The sequence below is a fragment of the Seriola dumerili genome, unplaced genomic scaffold (assembly GCF_002260705.1).
Source record: "Seriola dumerili isolate Sdu_G_001 unplaced genomic scaffold, Sdu_1.0 BDQW01000138.1, whole genome shotgun sequence".
Lineage (NCBI taxonomy): Eukaryota > Metazoa > Chordata > Actinopteri > Carangiformes > Carangidae > Seriola > Seriola dumerili.
In genome coordinates this window covers 7379989-7403204 of record NW_019174393.1, presented here as the reverse complement: position 1 = coordinate 7403204, position 23216 = coordinate 7379989, and the positions used below count along the sequence as shown (strand labels likewise).

Here is a 23216-nt window from a genome sequence, read left to right as displayed (position 1 = left end):
AGGATGGAAAAATGGTAATTCACAGCTTGGGGATCTTTGTTTCAAACTCCTTGGATAAACAGCTGATGCTTTAACAAACAAAAAGTAGACTAACATCCCTTGCGTGCAGAAGGAAAGCTCCAAAAATCTCTGCATCAGCAGAATAAAACTGCCATTCTCCCTCCGGCTCACGCTCCATCTTTATGTTCTGAGTTGTCGTAAGTGGATCTGAGAGGTCATGACCTATAGATCTGTGCTGTCATGAGTTAAGAGTCAAAAAAGGAGAACAAGAGATAAAAAGAAGAGACAGAGAGTCTTAGAATTAAAACAGACAAAGCATGTAAAACTGTATGCCTCGGTGTAAGAGCGTGTTAATGTCTCGGTCTGTAAGCTCCTGGCCCTGACTCCATGACACTTTGGTATGAGCGCCAAAAATGGACAGTGGAAGTTTCCACCTGCTCTGAAAACCCATCCTTTGTTAGGCCGCTCATAGGACTGAAGTGTCACAGTGTGATATAACACAGGCATCACTTGACTCCATTAATAGGGCGGCAATTTCACAAATGACCTCCCCCAGACTTCTTAGGCCAACTGTGATATTTTAAGAACAAACTCTACAGTCGATTGAGGTGTATGGTCAGCTTTTGTCTCAACGGAAATTCAACACTGTGTTTTGGAAGAACCAAACCCACAATTTTGGATTAGTTGCTCAATCAACTTTTTGATTACTCTTAATTCATTAAAATTTCAAAACAAGTGAGGAAAAAGGTCAATTATTTGGCATTCTGACTGGCAAAGTAGTGACGACATCTACCATATAAACACAATATCCATGGTTTGATTCCGCCTGGGACCTTTGTAGCATGTCATCACCGTCTGTTTCTCTCCCCACATTTCCTGTCAACATATCGATTGATCTATCTAATAAAGGCAAAAAAATAAAAATGCCAACAAGTTCTCAGAACCAAGGATGATATATAATATACAGAATATGTAAAGTAGCTTAGAAAAGCAGCCTTACTTTAACCTTATAAATAACTTTAGAATTAAAATTAAAAGGAAAAGTGAAAAACAGAAGCTTAAATAGAAATGTTGAAATTAAAAGCTTAAACTTAAATGTGTAATGGAAATGGAAACTGAAAACATAAGTGTAAAGAGAAAATGAATAATTCGGATATTAAGTTGTTTCAGTTTTTTTTTTTTTTTTTTTTTTTTTATAGACCTCTCCTTTTCCATTTAACATTTCAGCATAATGAAATGTAATTATTTCCCTTTCTCTTTTTTTTTTCTTCCATTTCCCCTTTTAATTTGCTTCTACGTAAAAGGCAATCTCCACAAAAACAGGTACGTTCCCATAGACAACAGTGGACAAAACCACATAACTGACTGGATAGTAATATTTCACTCCCTCTTGTCATGATAGGAACCAATAAACAAGAGGCTCCAAGTTTCCACTGGACATGCACATTCTCACACCAGTGACCAAGCATATCATAAATATCCGAGTGCCTTCACTAACACGCTGGAGAATATTATTTGGGCTAATGTCTTTATGTGGGTTGCCAAAAAGTGTGTATTCTGGAAAGCCACAACACATGGAAACTATTCCACTTACAAGGAACTAAAAGCCCTAAATGAAAGCAACACAAACTTCTACAAACAGGCACTCACACACAAGCAGCAGATACATACACACACACACACACACACACACACACCCATATCCAAACACTGCAGTGTATATTCATTTTTTACCCCTGCAGTGCCGTGGCCAGCAGAACCTTTGACACTGTAGCTTAAACATTAACACCTGCTTTATCAAAAAGAAATGGAAACACATCCACAAGCTAAACCAAGTGGACACAGGCAGCATTTTTAGCCGGCTAAAATCCCCCCATCTCTAGTTGTTAGGACTACGTGTTGAAGGACTTTCCGGGCTGCAGTGCGGCTGACATAATGTTGCATTATAACAGCTCATGTGGATGGATGATTCACATTCCTGCTAGGACACCCTTGGCATGGTATCATTACAGCTGGGAAGCCCCACTCTGGAAGCCCCTAAACGTACCCAGAACTTCCCCCAGCAGCATGACTTTAGCCCCCATTCCAGGATACTAAGCTGGCACAGGCTGCGACGGGGGAGATAAAAATAACCCACCAAGACGCCACATTGGTCCTGATGACAAATGTCTCCATGGAAACCTGAGACGACAGGTTGTTGGAGGTCAGAGGTTGGATCTTAAGAGAATCCGGTGACCATGGGGACATGGAGGGGTGCAGGAACTGTAGGGGCAGAGAAGAGAGGGCCGCTCAGTCAGAATGCGAGAAGGAACAAGAAGGAAAATCCCTTCAGTGAGAGAAAGAGCGAGCAAGCCTTCTCTCTTTCTGTCTCTGCCCTCCAATATCACTTGCTTGGAAATACAAACATGCCCTTTGCAATTCAGCTGAATTCATTATGTCATTAAGCTAGAAGGGGTTTTCAGCTGGACATTTTCAGTTACATACATTCTCTCCTTCCCTCATAAGATATAACAGGTACTTCACACACCCCCACCCCCAACATGAAAATGTATGAAATTTCCCTTTGGGGAGACAAAGCCCACAAACACTTTTTCATATCAATTAAGGAATAAAGAGCAATATGGCAGGATCTCTGTGATCTCTGTGTAAAAGGGGATTCTGGCTCTTCCTTAGCTGGGGAAAACCTGCAGCCCCCTTGTGATGGAAAAACCTAAAAGAGCAAGTGGGAGAATGAGTGGAACAAGGTGAAGCAGGGTGGGGAATTCCAGTACATGAAAGGTTAGTGGGAAGGGTGAGCTGAGGGGAAACCCTAGGCTACAAATGTCTTTTGGTTTCAGAGTTACCCCCACATACCCATCCCTTATACACGCCTACATACCTTCATCCCCCAAATGAAGGATATTTTGAGCTTGCATGGGTGACCCCTTCACTGTTGTAAAAAGACAGGAATTACATGTCTGAGTTATGTAACGTTTTCACCTTTAGGGTGCAGCCAAAAGCCCAGACTCATTATTCAAATGGTTTCAGCCAGATACACATTCAGACGTATTCATTTCCTCACTACGAGGATGTTGATAAATATATCTGACAGTATGGTAAACAACCAAACTGTCAAACTATCAATTATAGCACTTGGTTCGCTCTCCGCTGTTGACTGCTTCCATATTTCTCCCCACTTTACTTTGTGTCGCCAAAAAACAGCTCCATTTCCATGGATTTCTGAAAGTCTGTTAGCGTGCAGTTATTTGTGGAGGGATTTTGTGTGTTCCTTTTTGTACAATGTGTACTAAGAGACAGAAAAAGGTGGAAGAGGGGGAAAGGCAGCGACAGAAAGAGAGGGAGTGCTTGAAAGGCTTTTATTACCACCCCATTTGAATGACTTGGTCTGGGTCATCAACAGAGACCCTGCAGCACATATCATCCCTTTTTCATGCACACACAAACACTCGGGCAGACGTTGGGTTGAAGACGGGTGAGAGTGGGGATATATACATAAGGGAGAAGCTAGCAGAAACTTGCCACTGTGGGTGGGTGGATCTAAAAAAAAAGAAAGAAAAGAAATAAAAACAAAAAAATCCATCTAAAATGAATTGCAATGTGACATTGTGTTTTAATTTGATTTTAGAACTCAGAATTAGATCAATGACGGTCCAGCAAGTTCTTTATTTGTCTACGCTGGTGTAGTTAAAGGTTTCTCTTGATAGTTTGAAAGAAGGAGAAAACTGTTCTATTGTGCAGCCTAATTTAAATGGAGTTTGTGTGAAGCAAATCCTAAGAGAAACTGGACCGGTGTTATGAGACATGCATCCCCCATAATCCTCACTTCATGCTTCAAGGAGCGGTCCTGAGGTGAATGACAATGACACCATCGACACTTCAGCCAAAGTTACAACAAAAAATATATTATTTCTATGGTTTTCACAATAACACATTAATTTCAATCCATTACAGAAAAAGATTGCAACAAAAACACGACACATCCACCTGTGTCTGGTCTGTAAGTACTCTCACTTGGCCCTTTGGTGACAATGAGACAAAGAAAAGATCCTTCAGACCCTCCTGTGCCACTACAGTCCCAAAATTCCAACGAGGAATCAGCAGGCGATCTCGTGTTGAAAACGGGAAAGGCCAACTCTTTCTGACAGATAAGGTTCACACAGTTTACATGGCAGCGATATTGCAAAGAAATGAATGCCATATATCGTGTCTAATGCCCTTGGTGTAGTGCAACATTTGTGGGGAAAACTACAGTAAGTTTGCTGACTTGACCGAAAACGTTAACCTTGAAATACTTGTACAGCAGCATGAAGCATTAACTATGCAGGGGCATATACACAGATGGAATTCCAGTACTACATACCTCATGTTTGCATTTTTAAAGGTATTATATGTTGCACTATTTAACTTGATTCTCATGGCAAATGTTGCTATATGTGATTCATTTAGATTAATAAATCGCAAAGCATGTAATTATTTAGATTATTGATCGGCGTTACATGGAACAAAAAGGTGGAAGGACAGAACAGAACTGGGAATGTTGAGGTTATGTGGCATGCACCTTAACCATACATCTCTCAGCACACACAGGACACCCTGTGTGTGGTTCTCCTAAAAAACAATGTACGAATTCAAAGGAAGCACCAATCACAGCTGTGAAAAACAAACAGCAGATGGGACTGAGACAGCTCTGTACAGAAAGATGACAGAAAACTAAAAAAAATAAATAAGAATAAGAAAAAATAAAGCCACTGTCTTTGCGAAGTTTAATTGGCAGCAGCATTTTAAAGTTGCAGTTTGACTGACATCTGATGGCCCTCAAACAGAATCATTTATGGTTAAAATATATTCTTCTTCAACCTCTTTATCCCAGAAATCCAGCACAAGCTCGAACCCTCATCCTCTTCTGTTCTCTTAACTCTTAATATCATGGTCCTGTATTTTCAAAGTCATTCAGGAGGTGGAGAGAAGCTTAAACTGGGTCAAAGTGTGTGAGAAATTACTCCTCAGTAAAAACTGATGAATGTTTCTGTGGCAGGAGTTCAGGAGACCTTGTATTAATACTTCAAAGAAGATGGCTGTGAATAGAGAGAAGAGATCTTGGGGGAGTAAGTGACCAAGGGTGTGAATGACTGTACAGGTCATAGGTCATTTAGCACTCTAGATCAGTTTCTACATACAAACACACAGACACATTGACACACACACACATTTTTGCTTTGCCAGTATTGTGTGCACCAAAATAAATTCCTGTGCCGCGCTGCTAAAAAGAAACTTGACAAATACAGCCTCCATACATATGCAAATAGGAGACGCTATAAATAGCTACACACTGGATCACAGAAAAAAAAGCAAAGAGAATTAATACGTAGAATGCACACACCCATAAGAATACTTTATATTTATTCATGTGATCATGGGGAACCTACATTAGGGGCCATACACATACAATCTAAATGGACTGAAGTAGGCCCTGGCCTGGTTAGATAGCATAGCAGATTCCCCAAAAGGCAATTTCGCCTTTCAATTTATAGCCCACAATAGCTCAAGTGAGAGCTGGGTAGTTAATGTCTTGCTGGTGTTAGCGCCCAAAGCAATTACCTGCCAGGCTATAAGGTATGACTGCATCGGCCTGCACAATAAGAGATGTGCACAGGATGCTGTAGACGGAGTCTTCTTGGCTACAGTTAGATGCAGTGGAGGTGGAAGTGTGTGTGTGGGTGTACCAAGGTGTGTTTGCTTAATGAGTTGTGATTGCCAAACTTAATGGCTCGTGTTTAGTAAAACTAATGGAGTGTGTGCATGCCTACAGCTGAGGGGTTAACGTCTATCCATCTACTTCAGCCTAATTCCTCACTCTCCCCGTGCCCCAGTCCTCAGCCATCACTCAAACAGGTCAAGGTTGCTAAATAAAGCACCACCCAACTTCTTCTCAAAGTCTCCTCACTCAAACGGCGGTATATTCAGCAGGGAGGAATTCCTGTAACTCACACAGGAGATAAACCTGCTCCTCACCTTTGACCCTCACTCTTTTTGATCGCCTCTGACCTACATTAAGCCTCTGAAGTCCCTTATCACTCTGAAATGGTTGCCACCATAGTGAGGCTTGAGGATGTGCAGGCCCTCACATTACAGTGTTTAGGAAACGATAAAAGAGGTCAACAGCCATAAATTAAAAAAACGATAGCCCAATTTATGGTTTTATTCTGTACAGAGTACAATCTAAGTTTGGCAGCCAGTCTATTGTATTGCAAGCTGGAGGGGCAGAACTTTCTATCCAGCACAGTTCATGACCCATATCCCACCTGCACATTAGTCATGTTTTCACAGGACACTGAATAAAAAAAAAGAAAGAAAAAGAAGCACATGGGGCAAAATGACAAAGCTTAGTCACTGCCTTGCTCACATGGACATCACAGTTGGGAGTCAGCACAGTGAGCTTTTTGGGTGGTGTGGCGCCATGTCCACAATCTCTATATGAAAAGGTTAATTTCAGTATATTAAAGGAGGTACTGCAGTGTTTGGTACAGTGCTTGGGAGCTGATGAATGATAATGGAGAGTAGCCATGTTTTTCTTTGGTTCATCATTGTCCTTTGCAAATGACATTTGTAGTGGTTTAGATAAACTCGCAGCATGGCTAACACAAAAGAGTATTCCTACCAAAGAAATGATTCTTTTCCCAGGAATTAAGTTTTCAAAATTGACCAATTTCAACTTAATTCATCATGTGCTTGTGAATGAGGCCGGCAGGCACAGTAGGATGCAGGTTAGGTGTCTTCCCAGAATACATGTATTCAGCGATGGAACAGCCTCTGTTTAATTCTAGCTCTGTACCCGAGTTACCTGGACAGGGTAACTTGCCTTTGTCAAGTCTTTAGTTTTCAAGAACACGTTCTACTTTGATATTCAAAATGATCCCAGATGATATGAAGGAGCCTATTTTCAATCATTTTATTCTTAAGAAGAGCAAAGTCAGCAGTAAATTATTAAAGCTACTTTTGAAGTATTTTTGGTGCCAAGTAAAAAATACCACATCACCTCAAGAGAGAAGCCAGCACCATGTAAAAACAAGAATCCATGAATAAATAACGACGATTGATTAACATGCTGCAAATGGAAATTCTATACAGTGAACTGACATTCAGACAGTTTTGTTTTTTCCTTTCACGGATTAAAATACACAATGCACACATAGTATATGCCCTGTAACAAGGATACATTCATGACAGTATCATGTTTTTACACTATTCATGTGCTACTAATTGACTTGAAAATCCTTTTATTGTATTTGTGTGTATGTGTTGCACCAGATAATTCGGGGGGAATACAATGATCAAATATTATATACATAAAAATATGTATTAAACTCAATAAAAAGTAGATTAACAAGAAGCTCAGACATAATATCCAATATCCACATCAGTTGCAGTGCATTTAGTAAGTCATTACAATATAAGTAATCCATGACATCCAACATTCAAACATGTTTGTTCTTCTCCTCCATAACAACAACACTGATTTAACAAATATAACATTAGTAAAGGTAACATATTAAGAGTTAAAAGTTGTTCATTAACTAAAGACATCATGATTAATGAAAACATGTAGTTGACCCAATATAAATTTCCCCTAGGGGATAAAGTATCTATCTATTGACATATATAGAATATATTATACCAGAGATAAAGTTCACAAATATTACTGTAGTTAATCAAGGAAATGTTTAAAATGTGGAATTACATTGTAAGACTCACTACACTTGGTTTGACATCTGACCCTGGTTAGCAGAGATGCTGGGTGTGTAACTTAATTTTAATCCAATACTATATATATTTCATTATGCACTACAGGATGCACCGAGGCTTATTCTTTTTTCACTAATCGTATTCAAGAAACTTATACTTTACTTTCAGGGTGTCCTGGTTGAGTAAATGTGTTTTTATTTTTTTACTGTTGTTCTGTCTTGCGAGTTTGATGTGGTGGTCAGCGTGTGTTTTTTGTTTGGTTAATGTGAAGCGTTTAATGTGATGTAGCTTGATATATATTTGGAAAATTAAAATAAAATCGTACGAAAAAGAGAGTTTAAAGTTTTTCCATGAGACCAACCGAGATCACATGACAAAATGTTCTAAAATATAATCATCGCTCAAAAATGTTTCGTTATTTGTTGAGAAAGTAGCTTAGGATCTTTAAATATGTGTGTGTGCATGCACGTGAGAGGGGGAAATAACAAATCATCTGGGTTTAAGGAGATTAAGCTGCATTAGAAGACAATGGGATAGAAACAGACACATGCACAAGCATAGACACATTCACTCAGAGATACCCACTAGAGCTAGCTCCCTCTGTCTCTTCACACTCAGAGACGCTTAAACTTGCATAGAGCGCACACACACACACACATCAACACGCATGTCCATTTCCTAGACTGAAACCATTTCTCGGCTGGCGACAGCCCAGCACCAGCCTTTTGGCCATTGTGGCATCTGCCTCTGATTGGTCGGCCCTGCACCGGCCTCTGGGGACCCGCGGGGTTGTGAAGATGAGGTGGCTGCTAAGAGACTGAGTCACAACATGCAATGCTCTGTGCTCACAACATCTCCCATGCACACCAGTGACAGTTACATAAAGACAGGCAGACAGACTCAAGACAAACACTTTACTCTCCTTCTCAATCTAGTTTAAGCCCTTCAGTGGTTTCCTTTTTTTTCTGCTGAGTTGCATTGAACATACCTGAGGACACTTCCATAAGCCCTTGTCGTGTTTTGCCTAATAATTAACTGCTTTTGATCAATGTAACTCTTTTGTCTAAAAAAACCCCAAAAAACTCTGAAGCATAAATCAGTCACTTTTCACCTTGTAAGCATGCATTATCTAATCTTTGTAATGGGTTATAGATGCAGTATATCATACATTTTCCTTGATGTATGTGTCTCTATTAATATTTGAACCATACACTGTAGATCTCCAATTGACTACACACCATAAAAACTAGTAGCAACAGACACTTTAATTTCTTGGCTCAGTGCTCTTATTCTTGTGGATGTGAAGTGACACAACCAGCTTCAAATACAGACTGTCAACTCCAGTTAGAAGGTATATTCATCCAATCTGGCACAACAGGTAAAGGGACAGTCACTTTGTATTTAGCTATTGGGTTTGACAACATCAAGATAAATCATTACTTACAAAACATAATCTCTATCTGCCCAAATAAGTTGGCTCTCTCAACCTCTCTAATCAATATGCCTGATAATCCTTTAGAGAAATAGTTCAACATTTTAGGCAATACACATTCAATTTTTTTGTTAGACAAGACGATCCATACCATTCTCATATCTGTACAGTAAGTATGACACTACTGCCAGCATTAGCTTAATTTAGCTTTGAATAAAGACACAGAAATACAGGGAAACAGCTCCGTCTTCATTTGTTTAATGTGAACAAAAACTGAACTGAAATGTACCGGACTATTTCTTGGCCTCGAGTAGTGACTTCCTGTAATCTCCGTTGGTTGTCTAACAGTAACAACAGAACTCTTAGAAGTCATCGAGCCAAGAAATATTCACGTAATTGTTGTGTATACACTTTAGTTTTTTGGACAGAACATATTAATTAGTCAGCTTTAGTGGTGGTTGGCAGATGTTTTTAATATATTTACATTTAATATTCAAATATGATTATGGATCCAATCTTAAACTCCCTCCAGAAAAACAAAGAGCATGTCCAAAATGTCATACTATTCTTCTAATTATATCACACATTTTACTTGTCTGCATCTTGATAGGTAGAGCCGGGCACAAACACTTAACCAGGATACAAACTAAATCATAATCTCATGGTCATGTTACAATTAACATAATTAGAGCACAGAGCCAAAACATCAAAGTGTGTTGACAAATATATGAATCACATCTTGTAAATGCTTTTGTAAAAAGGAAATTTACATCACCTCAGCCATAATACTGAAATAGCGTTACAATACTGTTTATTTATATAAGGTAATTCTGGAGTGTTTGTCCTAACTTAGATTATTGCAACGAGTTTTACCATCTCTACCGATCTCTTTGATTGGGGTGTAATGAGAAAGAGTCAAATGAGGGCATACACATGCACACAAACACATGGATAAACACACACACACACACACACACACACACACACACACACACACACACACACACACACACACACACACACACACACACACACACACACACACACACAAACACAGAGTGGTGAAGCACAGCAAGAGAGACGAAGGCACACTTTCTTTCTCTCTGGCATTTCCTATTCCTCCCTCCATCCAAACAAGCCTGTCGGAGCTGCAATTATGGGAAAGAAACCATGTATTTATAGCCAGGCGAGGATCAACGGCAGAACAACTAGTTGTGTGGCACGGGAGGCGGTTATATTTAACATGCTGTGATGTCAACACGTGGCTGGTACGTTTCCATGGTTTCTCCTCCGAGACAGGGCGGGCACTTTCTTATCAGTGCAGCACAGAGACAGATGAGGCAGTTACAGAGAGGGACGGAAACAGACTGACAGCAGACAGATAGATCGACAGCCAGACTGAAAGGGCAAGAGTAAGAGAAAATAAAGATAGTGGTGTGAGGATTTAAAAAGGGAGACACAAATAACACTTCAACATAATGGATGGGCTTATAGGACATTGTCTGGTTCTCGGTATACACTATATGCCATTCATTGACCTTGAACCTACTGTACAAGCTTCTTGTCACCTTAAGGAGAAAAATTCTACAACAAACTCCTTACTACTCTCTTTCCTTCCTTACTCTCCTTTTCATCCCTCCCACTCACTCCTACTCCTTCCCTCCCTCCGTCTTTTAAGGTTATCTGAGATGCTATCTGCTGTCTGATAAAGGTTAAAGAGGCTTCTAGCTGGCAGCACCTTCAGTCTCCAGCTTGCTCGGTATCTCACAGCCTCCACAGTGATAATCCCTCGCCTCATCGCTGCACTACGGATAGTGGAGTCTGGGAAATATACAGAAACCAACAAGATCTACACTCAGCTTTTGCTGGCTTATCATCAACGTTTTCAGAATATGTTTTCATTCAGGGCATTGATCATTAAGGTACCATTTGAGAATGATAAAAAACATTTAAGTCTCAATACACATCCAACATCTCATAATTAATAGAAAATTATACTGAAAACTAATTTCCCCTGGGTGATAAGTCAAAGAAATGCTGAAAAACTTGGCTCACGATGTTTGCTGCTGCGTGCATTCCCTGTTCTCAAAAAGCTAAAACACACTATCTCTGCAGAGTAAATAGTGATAATGGGAGCGGTGTTGAGACACACAGTGTTGATGCTCTACTCAGGCTTCAAACATCACAAAGCTGACTGCAGTAATGAAACCGAGCCATTAGCTCCCTTTAGCCAGATTCAGCTAACAAACCGTTTAATATTTGCCCTGCGTGAAATGACTGTGTGCTACTCACACTCCACATTTAATAGGCCTACAGTAGGTGTCAAGGCTCATGTCATGCCTGCACATTATGTATTCTATAATGCTGCAGTGACAGATCCCCGAGACTCCGAGCCAAGGCTGTGTTATCTACAATAGCACAGAGGGTTGCGTGGATTTAGCTGGAATGGGCAATAAACTGAGCAAGGGAATCAGAGAGAGAGTGAGGCAGAGAGAGCTTCAGAAAGGAGGAGAGAGGAAACCTAAAACCTAAAAAATGCAGCGATTAGTGAAAGCTCCTTAACCTAACTGGTTTCATTAGGAAAATGCTACAGAGGATGAGAGGTGTCACAGCTGAAGATACTCAGGCTACAGGAGGCGCTACAGTAGCTAGCACACAAGAGGTAACAGTTTGGGAATCGGGGAAGCTGTGACTGGAAAAAGAGAAGCAGACACATATGGAGCATGACAATACCAATTTATACTCATGTCTTTTCATGCTGAAGCTCCAATGTGGTTACCTGTGTTGTGAAAATCAGCCAGGCAGTAAATACTGCTTTTTAGAGACTTTTGTGGGCTGATAATTGTAATAAATTGCAATATATTAAAAAGAGGTTCTAAAACTTTGCCCACTTTATTTTTTGATAAAGACTATAACAGGTTTGAGACGACATAAAAAAACTAAACTTGAGAATTTTCATGAAGTGTAGTGAGGGTATTCCAGGGTTTACACACTAGACTGCACTACACCAAGCGGAGACTACACAGATGGTATAATATGCTATCAGCTACGTTATTATATGAAGTACAATAAAGTAGCCAATAGTTTAATTTGGTGCTGTGGCTAACTCCCCAGCTATCTATAAGTATAAACGCCCAAGTACTGTGGGGCTCTCCCTTAAATTTATGGGTGACAATTGGGTGCAGGGAGGTTACTGTAATGTGACATTTGTAATGGCACAAAGAGACAACTATAGTTCTGCAGTAGACAGATGACACAAACAATAAGTATGTCCACGACAACATTTGTTTTTGGTTTCACAGAAATATCAATGATAGCGTGATTTGAAAGATGGAGGAAAGAAGATGAGGTGGTGAGGTGGTGAGAACCCTTTCCCTGCCCCTTACTTTCCTGTCGGCACTGCACTCCTTTTCTATCTATAATCTCCTGCTCAGCCCCGGTGACATGACTCTCATATACAATTACATCACACAGGCTACTCAGGGTGCCCACAAAGAGGAGAGGAGGGTGAGGGCAGGGGTGAGAGAGGGAGGACGTCTGAAAGCATGGAAAATATGGACAGAGTTGAATAATAACCAGAAACTGGAACTACTTGTAAGCCATACGGTGGGGCAGATATATTTGTGCTGTTGTCAGTGGAGCAGCAAAGAAAAAGGGCAATATTTCAGAAAAATAACTGTGTAAAACAAGGAGATGAAAACTGGGAGCAAAGGATGAGAATCAGAAGGACAGGAAGACAGAGTGACGGAGTAAATTAGGACAGAAGAATGGAGAGTATAGTGAGTGAATGGATGTTGCAGAGCAGCCATGGTGAGTGATTCACATCTATTTTCCACTAGCAGACAAATGAATCGCAGTCAAAAGAGAAAAAAAAAAAGTCATCTCAAAATAGTCCCCCCCCCCTCTCCATTATGTATGCATGTGCAGCTTTTTCTCCCTCTGTGAGACAAAGGGCACACATCAAGGGCATTTTATTACCAAGCACGTGAGTCCCATGTGCTGTTGCACAAAAATAGATCATAAGTCTTCTCCAGTGGAGTTTTGCCTCATCAAAGTGAATCTATTCTCCGTAAATGCTGAGCCATAAATAAAATGCTATGCTCAGTGGGGAACTGGAAATAAAGCGAGTGGGGGAAATGTGAATGAAAACAGATGAGTGGCAGGACCCTGGAGGATCTATTTGGGGAAGTTCATGAATAAGCCAGTTATGTATTCTCAGGAATGATTCAGTTATTCAATGACCTTTGGCTTGACAATGCATACACACAAGTAGGCAGAGAAATGTACGCAAGCAAATACTAACAGAGTCAACAGGCTCCAAAAAAGAATATCCTCTAAAGCATCTTTAAAAGGATGTTATGACGCACAACACGACCATAAATAGGCACATGGCTAAAATGTATGTATTTAACGTAGCACCATCTACTTAAAATCCTTGCAGGTGAGAAAAGGTAGAAACAATCATTTGGGTGTGAGGATGGCAGTGGAAGTTTGTCATCTCCAAGCTCTCAGAGAGCACAGAGCTAAATGGGTTATGTAAGGATGTTGTTAAAGTCAGTGGATAATTGAGCTGATGAGGGTGACATTTGGAGCCTAGAGACGAGGGTGTGGTGTGTGTGAGGGAGGGGTGTGGAGTGGAAAGAGATGTAATTACTTTGTATGTTACAGAGGAGGAGAAGGAGCCAGGGTGAGGGAGTTGGATCCTAGTGTTACCGCTGGCATCATGTTACACCTACAGGTAGTGGAGTATGAACAGAAAACATTAAGGCACACAGACAAAGACACATACAATTTTACAGTAGCTCAAAATACACTATACATGTCATTGTGAGCATGTTAGCATGCTAACATTAACATTTAAGTCAAAGTGCCACTGTGACTACAAGAACATCACAGAGGTGCTAGCATGGCTGACTCTTTCTGATTATTAAAAGACACACAGTTTATTGATTCTCCAAATGTATTTTCTGGCGATTGGCTAATTGATTAATTTCAGTAATAATATAGCTACTTACTAGAACACACGCTTGATAATTACATCCGCACTCACTAAACACTCAGAAGTTATGAATATAAGAAGCTAATGCATTTTTTCAAGTGACATCAGAGATGATCTTAGTCTTAATAATAAATCAAATCAATGAGTCATTTCATGCTGCATAAGCACAAAAGCTCAGTAATAAGATACTTGCAATGTTGCAGGTTATTTTTTGGATGCTTTAGGAGATGTGATTTCACTATCATCTTTGGGTAAAGTGATAATGTTAAATGATCACTCATAAACCGTGCACACTGAGTAGTAATAAAAACATTCTTACATCATAAGCACCATGACTCCTTTCATAATGAACTGCGGACTACTGTAGTTTATCATTTACTAACGCTGCTTTCTCCCCTCCCCTCTCACTCTGTCTAAACTATACTGTCTCATCTAAAGCCTGTAGTTCATTCAGCAGCAGGTTTTGGTAACCATAACATTGAAAAGCATAAACAACACACTTATGTGGGCAAGAAATGGCCTGTTGACCTCAAGTATGACATCACCAGTAGTTGTGATGAACTGAACAGCATGACTTCGCTGGGTTTCACTTAACTCACCATGATAGATGGTTCAGTTTCACTGTTGTGGAAAATTGATAAGGGTGATGATAAGGATGACATGAAATTATCGCCAAGCATACTGTTAATTTGTGCAGTGAGGAGGTCATACATGCACACGTTCAATGTAAAGAGGGCTCTGCAGGGGAGACAATGTGATAGGTGTCCTTTATGGTAGCAAGGATGACTCATTATGGGGCTCTTCTCACTCAACCAACCCGGCACGTGATGGAACGTGAAGAATGCTGCATCTCTGATATACAGGCAGCTACATAAATATGCAATATGCAAATGAATATGCATGTGCACAAACAAAATCATATTTGCACACATGCTATGCATTGATCAATTATGTGCGCACTGTGGTGTATGCATAGCAACATGCACATTATTACACACAACAACTGGGGCATGTGAATATGCTTGTGCAGCTTTGTTTGCATAACCCTGACACATACACACAATACATACATACATTTATTTTTCCCGCAAGCCTTCAAATTGATTTATCCATTTGATGTTCTGTGAAGTGTGAACTCAAATAGGCCGTCACTGCTCTCGGCCAAGCACACACATTCTCACACACATACAACTGAGTATGAATTAAGTCATAGGACCTATTGTATGGCTTTTGCTAAAACTGCCATCATCACTGAATAATAACTAAGGCCCAAATATGCTGCAGACACAGAAAAACAGAGGAAGAAATGAAGAGCTTGGGATTGACAACTAAATTTACATAATACACATCAAAGATGGCAACTGCAATAGGCAGGAATAATTTAACTGCAATCTACCATTCAAAGAAACAAAGGGAAAGATTTATCCATCAGACAGTGCAAAGTCAACACCAAGACTGATTTCAAATACTTTTTAACTCTAAGTTTCTGCTTTTAAAATTACATTCACTTATGAAAGTGTGAGCAACTTAGATATGAAACAACAACAAATACAGAATGGCAGAAGCATATAGCTCCCCCACCACAAAGCATGCTGGACCAACGAGTAAAACCTGTGCGATTCACTCAATCAGGTAGACAAGATATTTTTTTTTTTAAACAAAATACTCTGAAATTAATAAAAGACTGTTACAAGGAAACTAAAATTGTACGATGTCAAGAATCGAAAATGTACACAAATGTATGATTGAAAAAACTCATACGTGGACCAATCGCATCGTAATTCGGGACGAAAAACACATTGTCCAGTGTTGTTAGCAACTGCTGAAGCACTGGCTACAGACACAAGACAAATGAATAAAAGTGGCAAAAAGAACCATAATTACAATTATGAGACGGACAACTGCTCTAGTTGCACAGCCAACTTGCAGCTGCTCAGCCATATGAGTTAATTAATAAAAATAAAAGTGCAGTTGCTTTGAACATGAGTTTAACTTCCTGAAAAAGGCAGATTTCCTACAAATCACCACCTACAAAGTTTTACTTTTTAGACTTTATCCCAGCACTTAAGACTTCACTGCCTTGTTATATATTACTTTATTAGATATCTACACTACTGACTGAATGGAATGTGCGTGTGTGTGACAGAGAGAGAGAGAGAGAGAGAGAGAGAGAGAGAGAGAGAGAGAGAGACAGAGAGAGAGAGAGAGAACACATGCGTCTGTGAGTACTCAGAGTAAGTATTATCCTTGAAGGGGCAGTGTGATGTGATTATGATCAAATGTGAAAAGCACATTAAGTCAAAAACCGCCCACAATCTTTGCAAACTTGCATTAGTATCACAAGAGAAACACACATGCATACATGCATGGACAAACTTACAAATGCATTCAGACATAGACCCACTCTGCATTCCACTGATATATTTCAGAGGTAGCAACCCTTTATGAACGGTGTGCTCACTGAAATGAGTGGCAGTATATGACTGACTGAATGATCGAACATCACCATAAAACACGTTATTCCTACATGGTTACTGATGCCCTGATTCTAGCCTGAGGTTGCACATGTTGCCCCTTCCTCTTAATTTACTTCCTTCAATGTGCAGTCACAATAAAACTGAGACTGGAGGGCAGTTTGGCTTCATTTTCTTATTTATCACAGAGGACAAGATGAATTCTGCTGAGTTTTTTTGGCAACACTGCAGCATAATTCTGTCACTTTAATACTGTTGGTGTTAGAGTCAGTTATAGTCAGTGAGCTAGAACACTACTGGACAGTACACTGACATAGTGTGCTTGAAACAAAACTGTACAACTTGTCATCTGGCCACGTTTGACAGCTTAAGTGCTTGTAGTTGTTTCAAAAAGAGCAGCATGAAAAGCCTGTGAAACACAAAAAGCATTCAAATGGGGATAAAAGCGCATTCTTGGTCTTTGTTCCAAAGTGTGATTGTGTTGCACTCTATTGATGACATGAGAAATGACTAACTGTAATAAGTGAGAAATAAGTAATCATGTGAAGAATTTGAAAAGACCTGGAGAGAGGTTCAAAGCTATACACCTGCTCAGTCACAATGTGACGTAGCGTGCCTGTCAGATTGTTGGTTTCATAGTTACAAAAATTGTCAGACACAGCGGCCATGCCATACATGTCACCGGCTACATTTCAAAAATCTAATCAAGACACCAAGTCAAACGGATACATATAGATGGCAAAGAGTGTGACTTCCAGGATTATAAGAGTTCTTTACTGCATGATGTTTAACTTGAGAATACTTCATAATAATATAAATGATAATAAACATTGGCTGGTTCATGCTACTTCTCTTATATTATGTTAATGTTAATGAACTCAGTAGTTGGTCTCATAATAGAGAGCATTTCTTTTAATCATCCAACAAAATATTCTCAAGACTCGTGTCTATCCTTTCCCTCTCTCCTCCTGACTCTTTCTCGCACCGTTTGCCTCTCCACCGCTCACTCCGTTCTGTTCTCGCTCTATCCTGCCTGTTCGCTCATAATGGTCAAGCAGACGCAGATGCCGGGCGGGAGGTGGATGTGAGAACTGAGCACAGTCAGAAACGATTTTTATCATCTTCTCCTGCAGCCCCACTGACATGGCTCTCATTTCCAAACTGTTTCCAATCTCTACCACACACCCACCCGCGCCTGGTACAGGCTCCTTTTAAAATGTAATCTGTTACGGATTACTGAGCACCCGCTCCAGATTTGACCCAGCAATATAATCCTTTGTGTTGATCTAACATAATCTGATTTCTCTCAATTACTTTGTCTCCAAAATACATGGAATATGACGCTAAATGAACAATGTACCCCGGTTATAGACTCATCTGAATAGCATAGTTATCATCTATAATTATTGCAGCCTGTATACAATGACGCACAATCACAAGATAAAACATGATTATAATCTCAGTCAAATGCGTCTCTTTGATCCAATATTTTTTTTTACATTTTTTACACAAACACTAACGTATTAAAGTGACCAATTTAATATACTCAGATTACTGTAATCCTTGTACATGTTTTGTGTTATTCATCATACCTTCACACACACACACACACACACACACACACACACACACACACACACACACACACACACACACACACACACACCACAGCCACCCACTGTCTCTCCCCTGCAGTGACGTTTTTATCGTCCCTCCTGCACACCAGGAGTTGTCTTGAATTCGTTCTCTACCACGGCTCCTATCTGACAGCCTGATGATCTGAATTGCTGCTCTTTATCTCCCCAGGTTTGAGCTGAATCAGAGGAAGACAGAGCACTTCTATCTTATCACGATCACTTTGGAGAGATGTATGAAACTCAAGGACATTAAAGATTTTTCCAGAGCGATACAAGGGAGTAAATGTCATTTGGTCTTATCTTTGAAAAATCATATAAATGAGAACTGATTGATTGCTCCATATGTGTGGCAGACTATTAAAATACAAGTTTATGTTTCCTACTCTGCAACAAGTTTGTATCTCAAGTCATTTTTACATCAGCAGACTCACACAGATGTTGTTGTGGTAAAACATCAAGACCGTTTTATATTATCATAAGCCTGAGGGTAACAGCTCTTGTTTTTACTGACTGTGTCCCCATACCTCTCCTAAAAGGAAAATGAATTATGACAGCTGTGCAACCATCATAGAAACCACCCCTGACTATGAACTGGAACTATTTGACAAAATAAGTTAGGTTTGGTTAGATATTGGCATAAATAAGCAAGGGAGGCTATTTTATGGTGGATTGCAGATGCTGCTCTGAAACAGACCGTCTCTGATGGTGACACAAATACGGGTCAAAGCTCACAGACACAGTTTCAGATTGACAGAGAGATGCTGACAGAGTCATACACCTCACTGTCTTCTATTTTCAAAGCCTTAGAAAAGTCATCCGTTTGTTTCATCATTACTTATTGCACTGAAGAAAAAGTATGTTTGCTTAAATGGACACTTCTATTATTATTCTGAATTTATTTGTGATATGAATTTATCAGTAATAATAATCCAGGGATGTAATGTACAAAAATATGACATATTCACAGTGTTTTTTTGTTGTTGTTTTTTGTTGTTGTTTTTTTTTGTTCTGTTACATTTTGCTGATGCTACTTGTTCTCACTTACCATGGAGTAATTTTACATTATGGCAACAGATCAAATTACTTCTTCCAGCCCTGTGAAAAACTACATACACACCATGTTCAAATGTGAATTCATATCGAGATTGTCTTGCAGAAGTCCTCTAAAGTTCAAAGCTGAACAAAACTGTCAGAATACAAAACACTTGGCTGGAGCTGCATTCATCCACCAGCCTGAGGGTGGAGAGGAGTATTAGCAGAATATTTATAGCCTTCCCAACACTAGAAATAATATTTCACACTCGAAGAGGATCTTTAAGCAGTGACCCAAATATGACATCAAAGCATGTTTTAAAATTTTTTAAACAACTTATAATATTCTATAGATGTGGTGCCTTTCTTGTGTAGTGCACTGACTTACAGTGGCCTATAAGAAGAACAGAAATTGCATCAGCAGTCATGAGGAAGATAAATCCTGCTGGACACTAAAGCTACAGCTAACATCCAAGAATGACTAATGCAGCAGATCTTTATAGCATCATCACTGTTTGACTGTAATGACACTGATGACCTTCCCAGGTCTACAATCTATTGATCTGATCTTCAAACCAATTTCAGGCCAGATAGGAGTCTATAACAGTGCCCTCGTAATGCAATATGGGATGCATGTCCCTCATTTGTCATGGTAACCAGACTTAGATGAGTTAAATATAGAGGCTTCCGGTTTAGCAGAAGAGGGTTTTAAGGTCTATTCTTAGAATTTAGAGCTGGTTTATGCACAGCAGCATGCAAGCTGCCCCCTGTATCAAAACAGATGATGACATTTCAAGAAATCACGATATGTATTTTAAATACTTTTCTTTTAAATGCAAGATACACACAAGTAAAATATCATGCCGCATGAATTGAAAAAGATGAAGTTTCAATATCAACTCTAATTATTGATAAATGTATAAAATTTGCATGTCAGTCATGCTTAGGAAGCAGCTACAACTACTATTGCACAATGAAATGTGAGCTGAACAGAATCTGGATGAGGTTTTGCATTAAATATTGCAGCTATAAAAGTTTGTGTTAAAAGTGTGAGAATTAGCAACTACAAACTCAGAGTCATAGTAAATATGTGATGAGAGTTTGTATTCGCTGCACTCCATAAAGTCTGTGTTAGATATCATAACTTACGATTAAGATTCAATATTGTATACGAATTTCAACATATTTCATTGGTGATCTCAGGGCATCACATACATTAAACTCTACTCTGACACAAACAAGTGGTATGTAAATGACCCCAGTCAACTACAAACACATAAAAGAACAATATAAATAAAGGATATAATAAAATATTCTAACTGAAACAAGCATTCCAGTGGGGATGATATCAGCATCACAAAACAAACGGACGCAGTGATTAAATCCAGCAAAAACACCAAATAGAGCAGTTTCAACTTAAAAAAATCTGTGTTTTTCCAATGCTGTTCGGTGGATACAAGAAGGAGCTGGGCCTTGTAGGGACTGGGAGCCAAGCTGTCGCTAACATTTGCTCAGCTTGTTTCTCTGATAACTTAAGAATCCGGACAATCCAATAACTAAAATCCTTCATCCGATTAAAATATATAGTTTAAAACAACCAAGATGTAAAAAGTGTATTGTAAAAAAGTGGCTTAATACTGGATCAAAAGTGAATTCTGACCGCTTCTGGCAGATAACCACAACACTGACACATGCTCAAAGGGGATATGACACCCTTGACAGGTGACCATTAATTTGATTAAATATATGGCTTGGAAAAAAAAAAAAGAACTAAAGTGGGGTGACGACAAACTTAAAACCAACAAACAGATGTCTGCAGAGGATTTCCTTTTGGATGGGCTGACAGGATACTAATGACCAATTACAGTCAAACTGGCAGAAACTGCAGGATCGACCATCAACACCCAGTGACAGGTGCTGCGATGAGGAGATCATCCTTCAACATGGGAACTCACCTACACACATCACACTCACATACACACACTGGGGCTCAGGTGTTTCTGGGACTTGCTTACACACTTGCCATGTGCCATGTGTCTAGCTGTCTCCCCTGCCAACAGCACATAACACACACACACACAACACAAGCACAAAAGCACACACTCATGCAGCCTGGAGGCAGGGTTAGAGCACACACGAACCCATACGCACGCATGCAAACCTTACACACAGTGACACTATTATCCCCTGGCCTTGGATGCCAAAATGAGTTCAGGGAAGCGGTACGTGTGTGTGTGTATCTACAGCCTGTGTGTGTTGACAGATGATATGCTTAAAACTGACACCACCCACACTCTCCCAGTGACAGCAGGTTTCATCACAAGGCCCAGACCTTTGTGAACTTAGATGGTACACAGTAGATTGGGAACAAAACAATTTGTCATGGTTACCTTTTCACACATACAGTCACAGTACAGGATCTACAATGGAAAATAATTTTTTCCATGTCGTACATAATTTATCAACAGGTAAAAATGTAATGACAGAGAATGTGATGCAGTTCTGATAATGAGCAAATGAGTAAATCCTCCTTGTTTGTGTCAAAAATCCCTGTTGCCCTATCACTAGAGTAGGCTCATGTGGTTCTGTAACAACACTAACACAAAATGCATTGTTTCCACATATATTGATTTATTTGTGGTGATCCACTACAATATCAACTGACAACAGACCTGTCTGTCATAGTTGATTGACCATCAGGAGCACCGGGAGAAATCCTGCGGCCTCGGTGGACAGTTAATAAATCCACAAAGTTTTTACTGTCCCTGTCTGTGTCTTTATTGGCCCTCTCTCTGTGTGCAGCTGTGTGCAGAGCATGCCACGTGCATGTGCTGGGACTGGCCAATCACAATATGTAATCAACCATCACCAAGCCAAGTCGGTTTGTCTGAAACAATGTGAAGCAATGGAGCTGTATTTATTGTTCAGTTATTTATTTGTCATAAAGTACTTGGCAATTAAAATATTTGCAGTGGGGCCACCTGCAGGGACACTGCAGGTTAGATACAATGCTGTCTGTTGTTGGATAACAACATATCATTATTGTGAAGAAATACTATTTCTAATTCTGCCACAGAAATTTCCACTAACACCACCAACACAACCTGATAAAATAATCAATGTTTAAAAGATTCAGCAGCTTATTTTGCCAGGCTGAACTTTCAATAATGTTTTAAAATGCAATATAAAACACAGTCAAGCCAACAACATCAATAAAAAAGGACGAGAAAGTACAACTTAGGTGAAGCCAAACAGGGTCATGTCCATCTCTGGATTTTTTGCCAGATCTTATTAAGGAACCTAGAAACATTTTATGTACGTGTGTGTATGCAATGGCATTTGCAGTGGATTAAAAAATTTAGTGAATCAAAGCAGCATTATGAGTGTTCCCTGTTTTATTTGATGAAATTGCATTTCATAATCATGGGTGGTGAGATAGTAAATTTAACCTCAAAGCAGCAACGTGAGTCAGCGACCCCTTTTACCTTGGCATTTCATTTCATAGGAGGGAGAGAGTGACTGTTATTTCTCTTGCTTCACACACATCCATTTCAGTATTACATAATAAGACAATCTCTTCACTCTCCACGTTCAGGATGTCAGTCAGGAGTTGTGGCGAACAAAAGGGTGAGAGCACAAGTTTTGACTCAATCAAATGTCACACCATGAAGCTGAATTCCTCTCCAAGCACTGTCTGAATGAGCGTGATAGGAAATGCTTGCCTTTCACATGCGTGCTCTGCCAGGATGTGACATGTCTCCTGCATTGTTCTGCAACAGAAGCAGGGTGTCACATTAGCTAAGGCAGTAGCTGTTGCTAGCTAGAGATCTGACGTGGTGGTAATTAGTTTTCCTTGGCATAGTGGAGGCAGGTGGGAAAGGGTGTATCCAAGTTCACAA

At 39.7% G+C, this 23216-nt stretch overlaps 1 long non-coding RNA gene across 1 annotated transcript; it reads left to right on the top strand.

The window, feature by feature from the left end:
* Positions 1-11675: 11675 nt before the first annotated feature.
* On the top strand, positions 11676-18651 carry LOC111225001. Its single transcript, XR_002665255.1, has 3 exons — positions 11676-11837; positions 13844-13913; positions 18455-18651. It is a non-coding gene; the product is annotated as an uncharacterized LOC111225001 (long non-coding RNA).
* The last annotated feature ends 4565 nt before the right edge of the window (positions 18652-23216 follow it).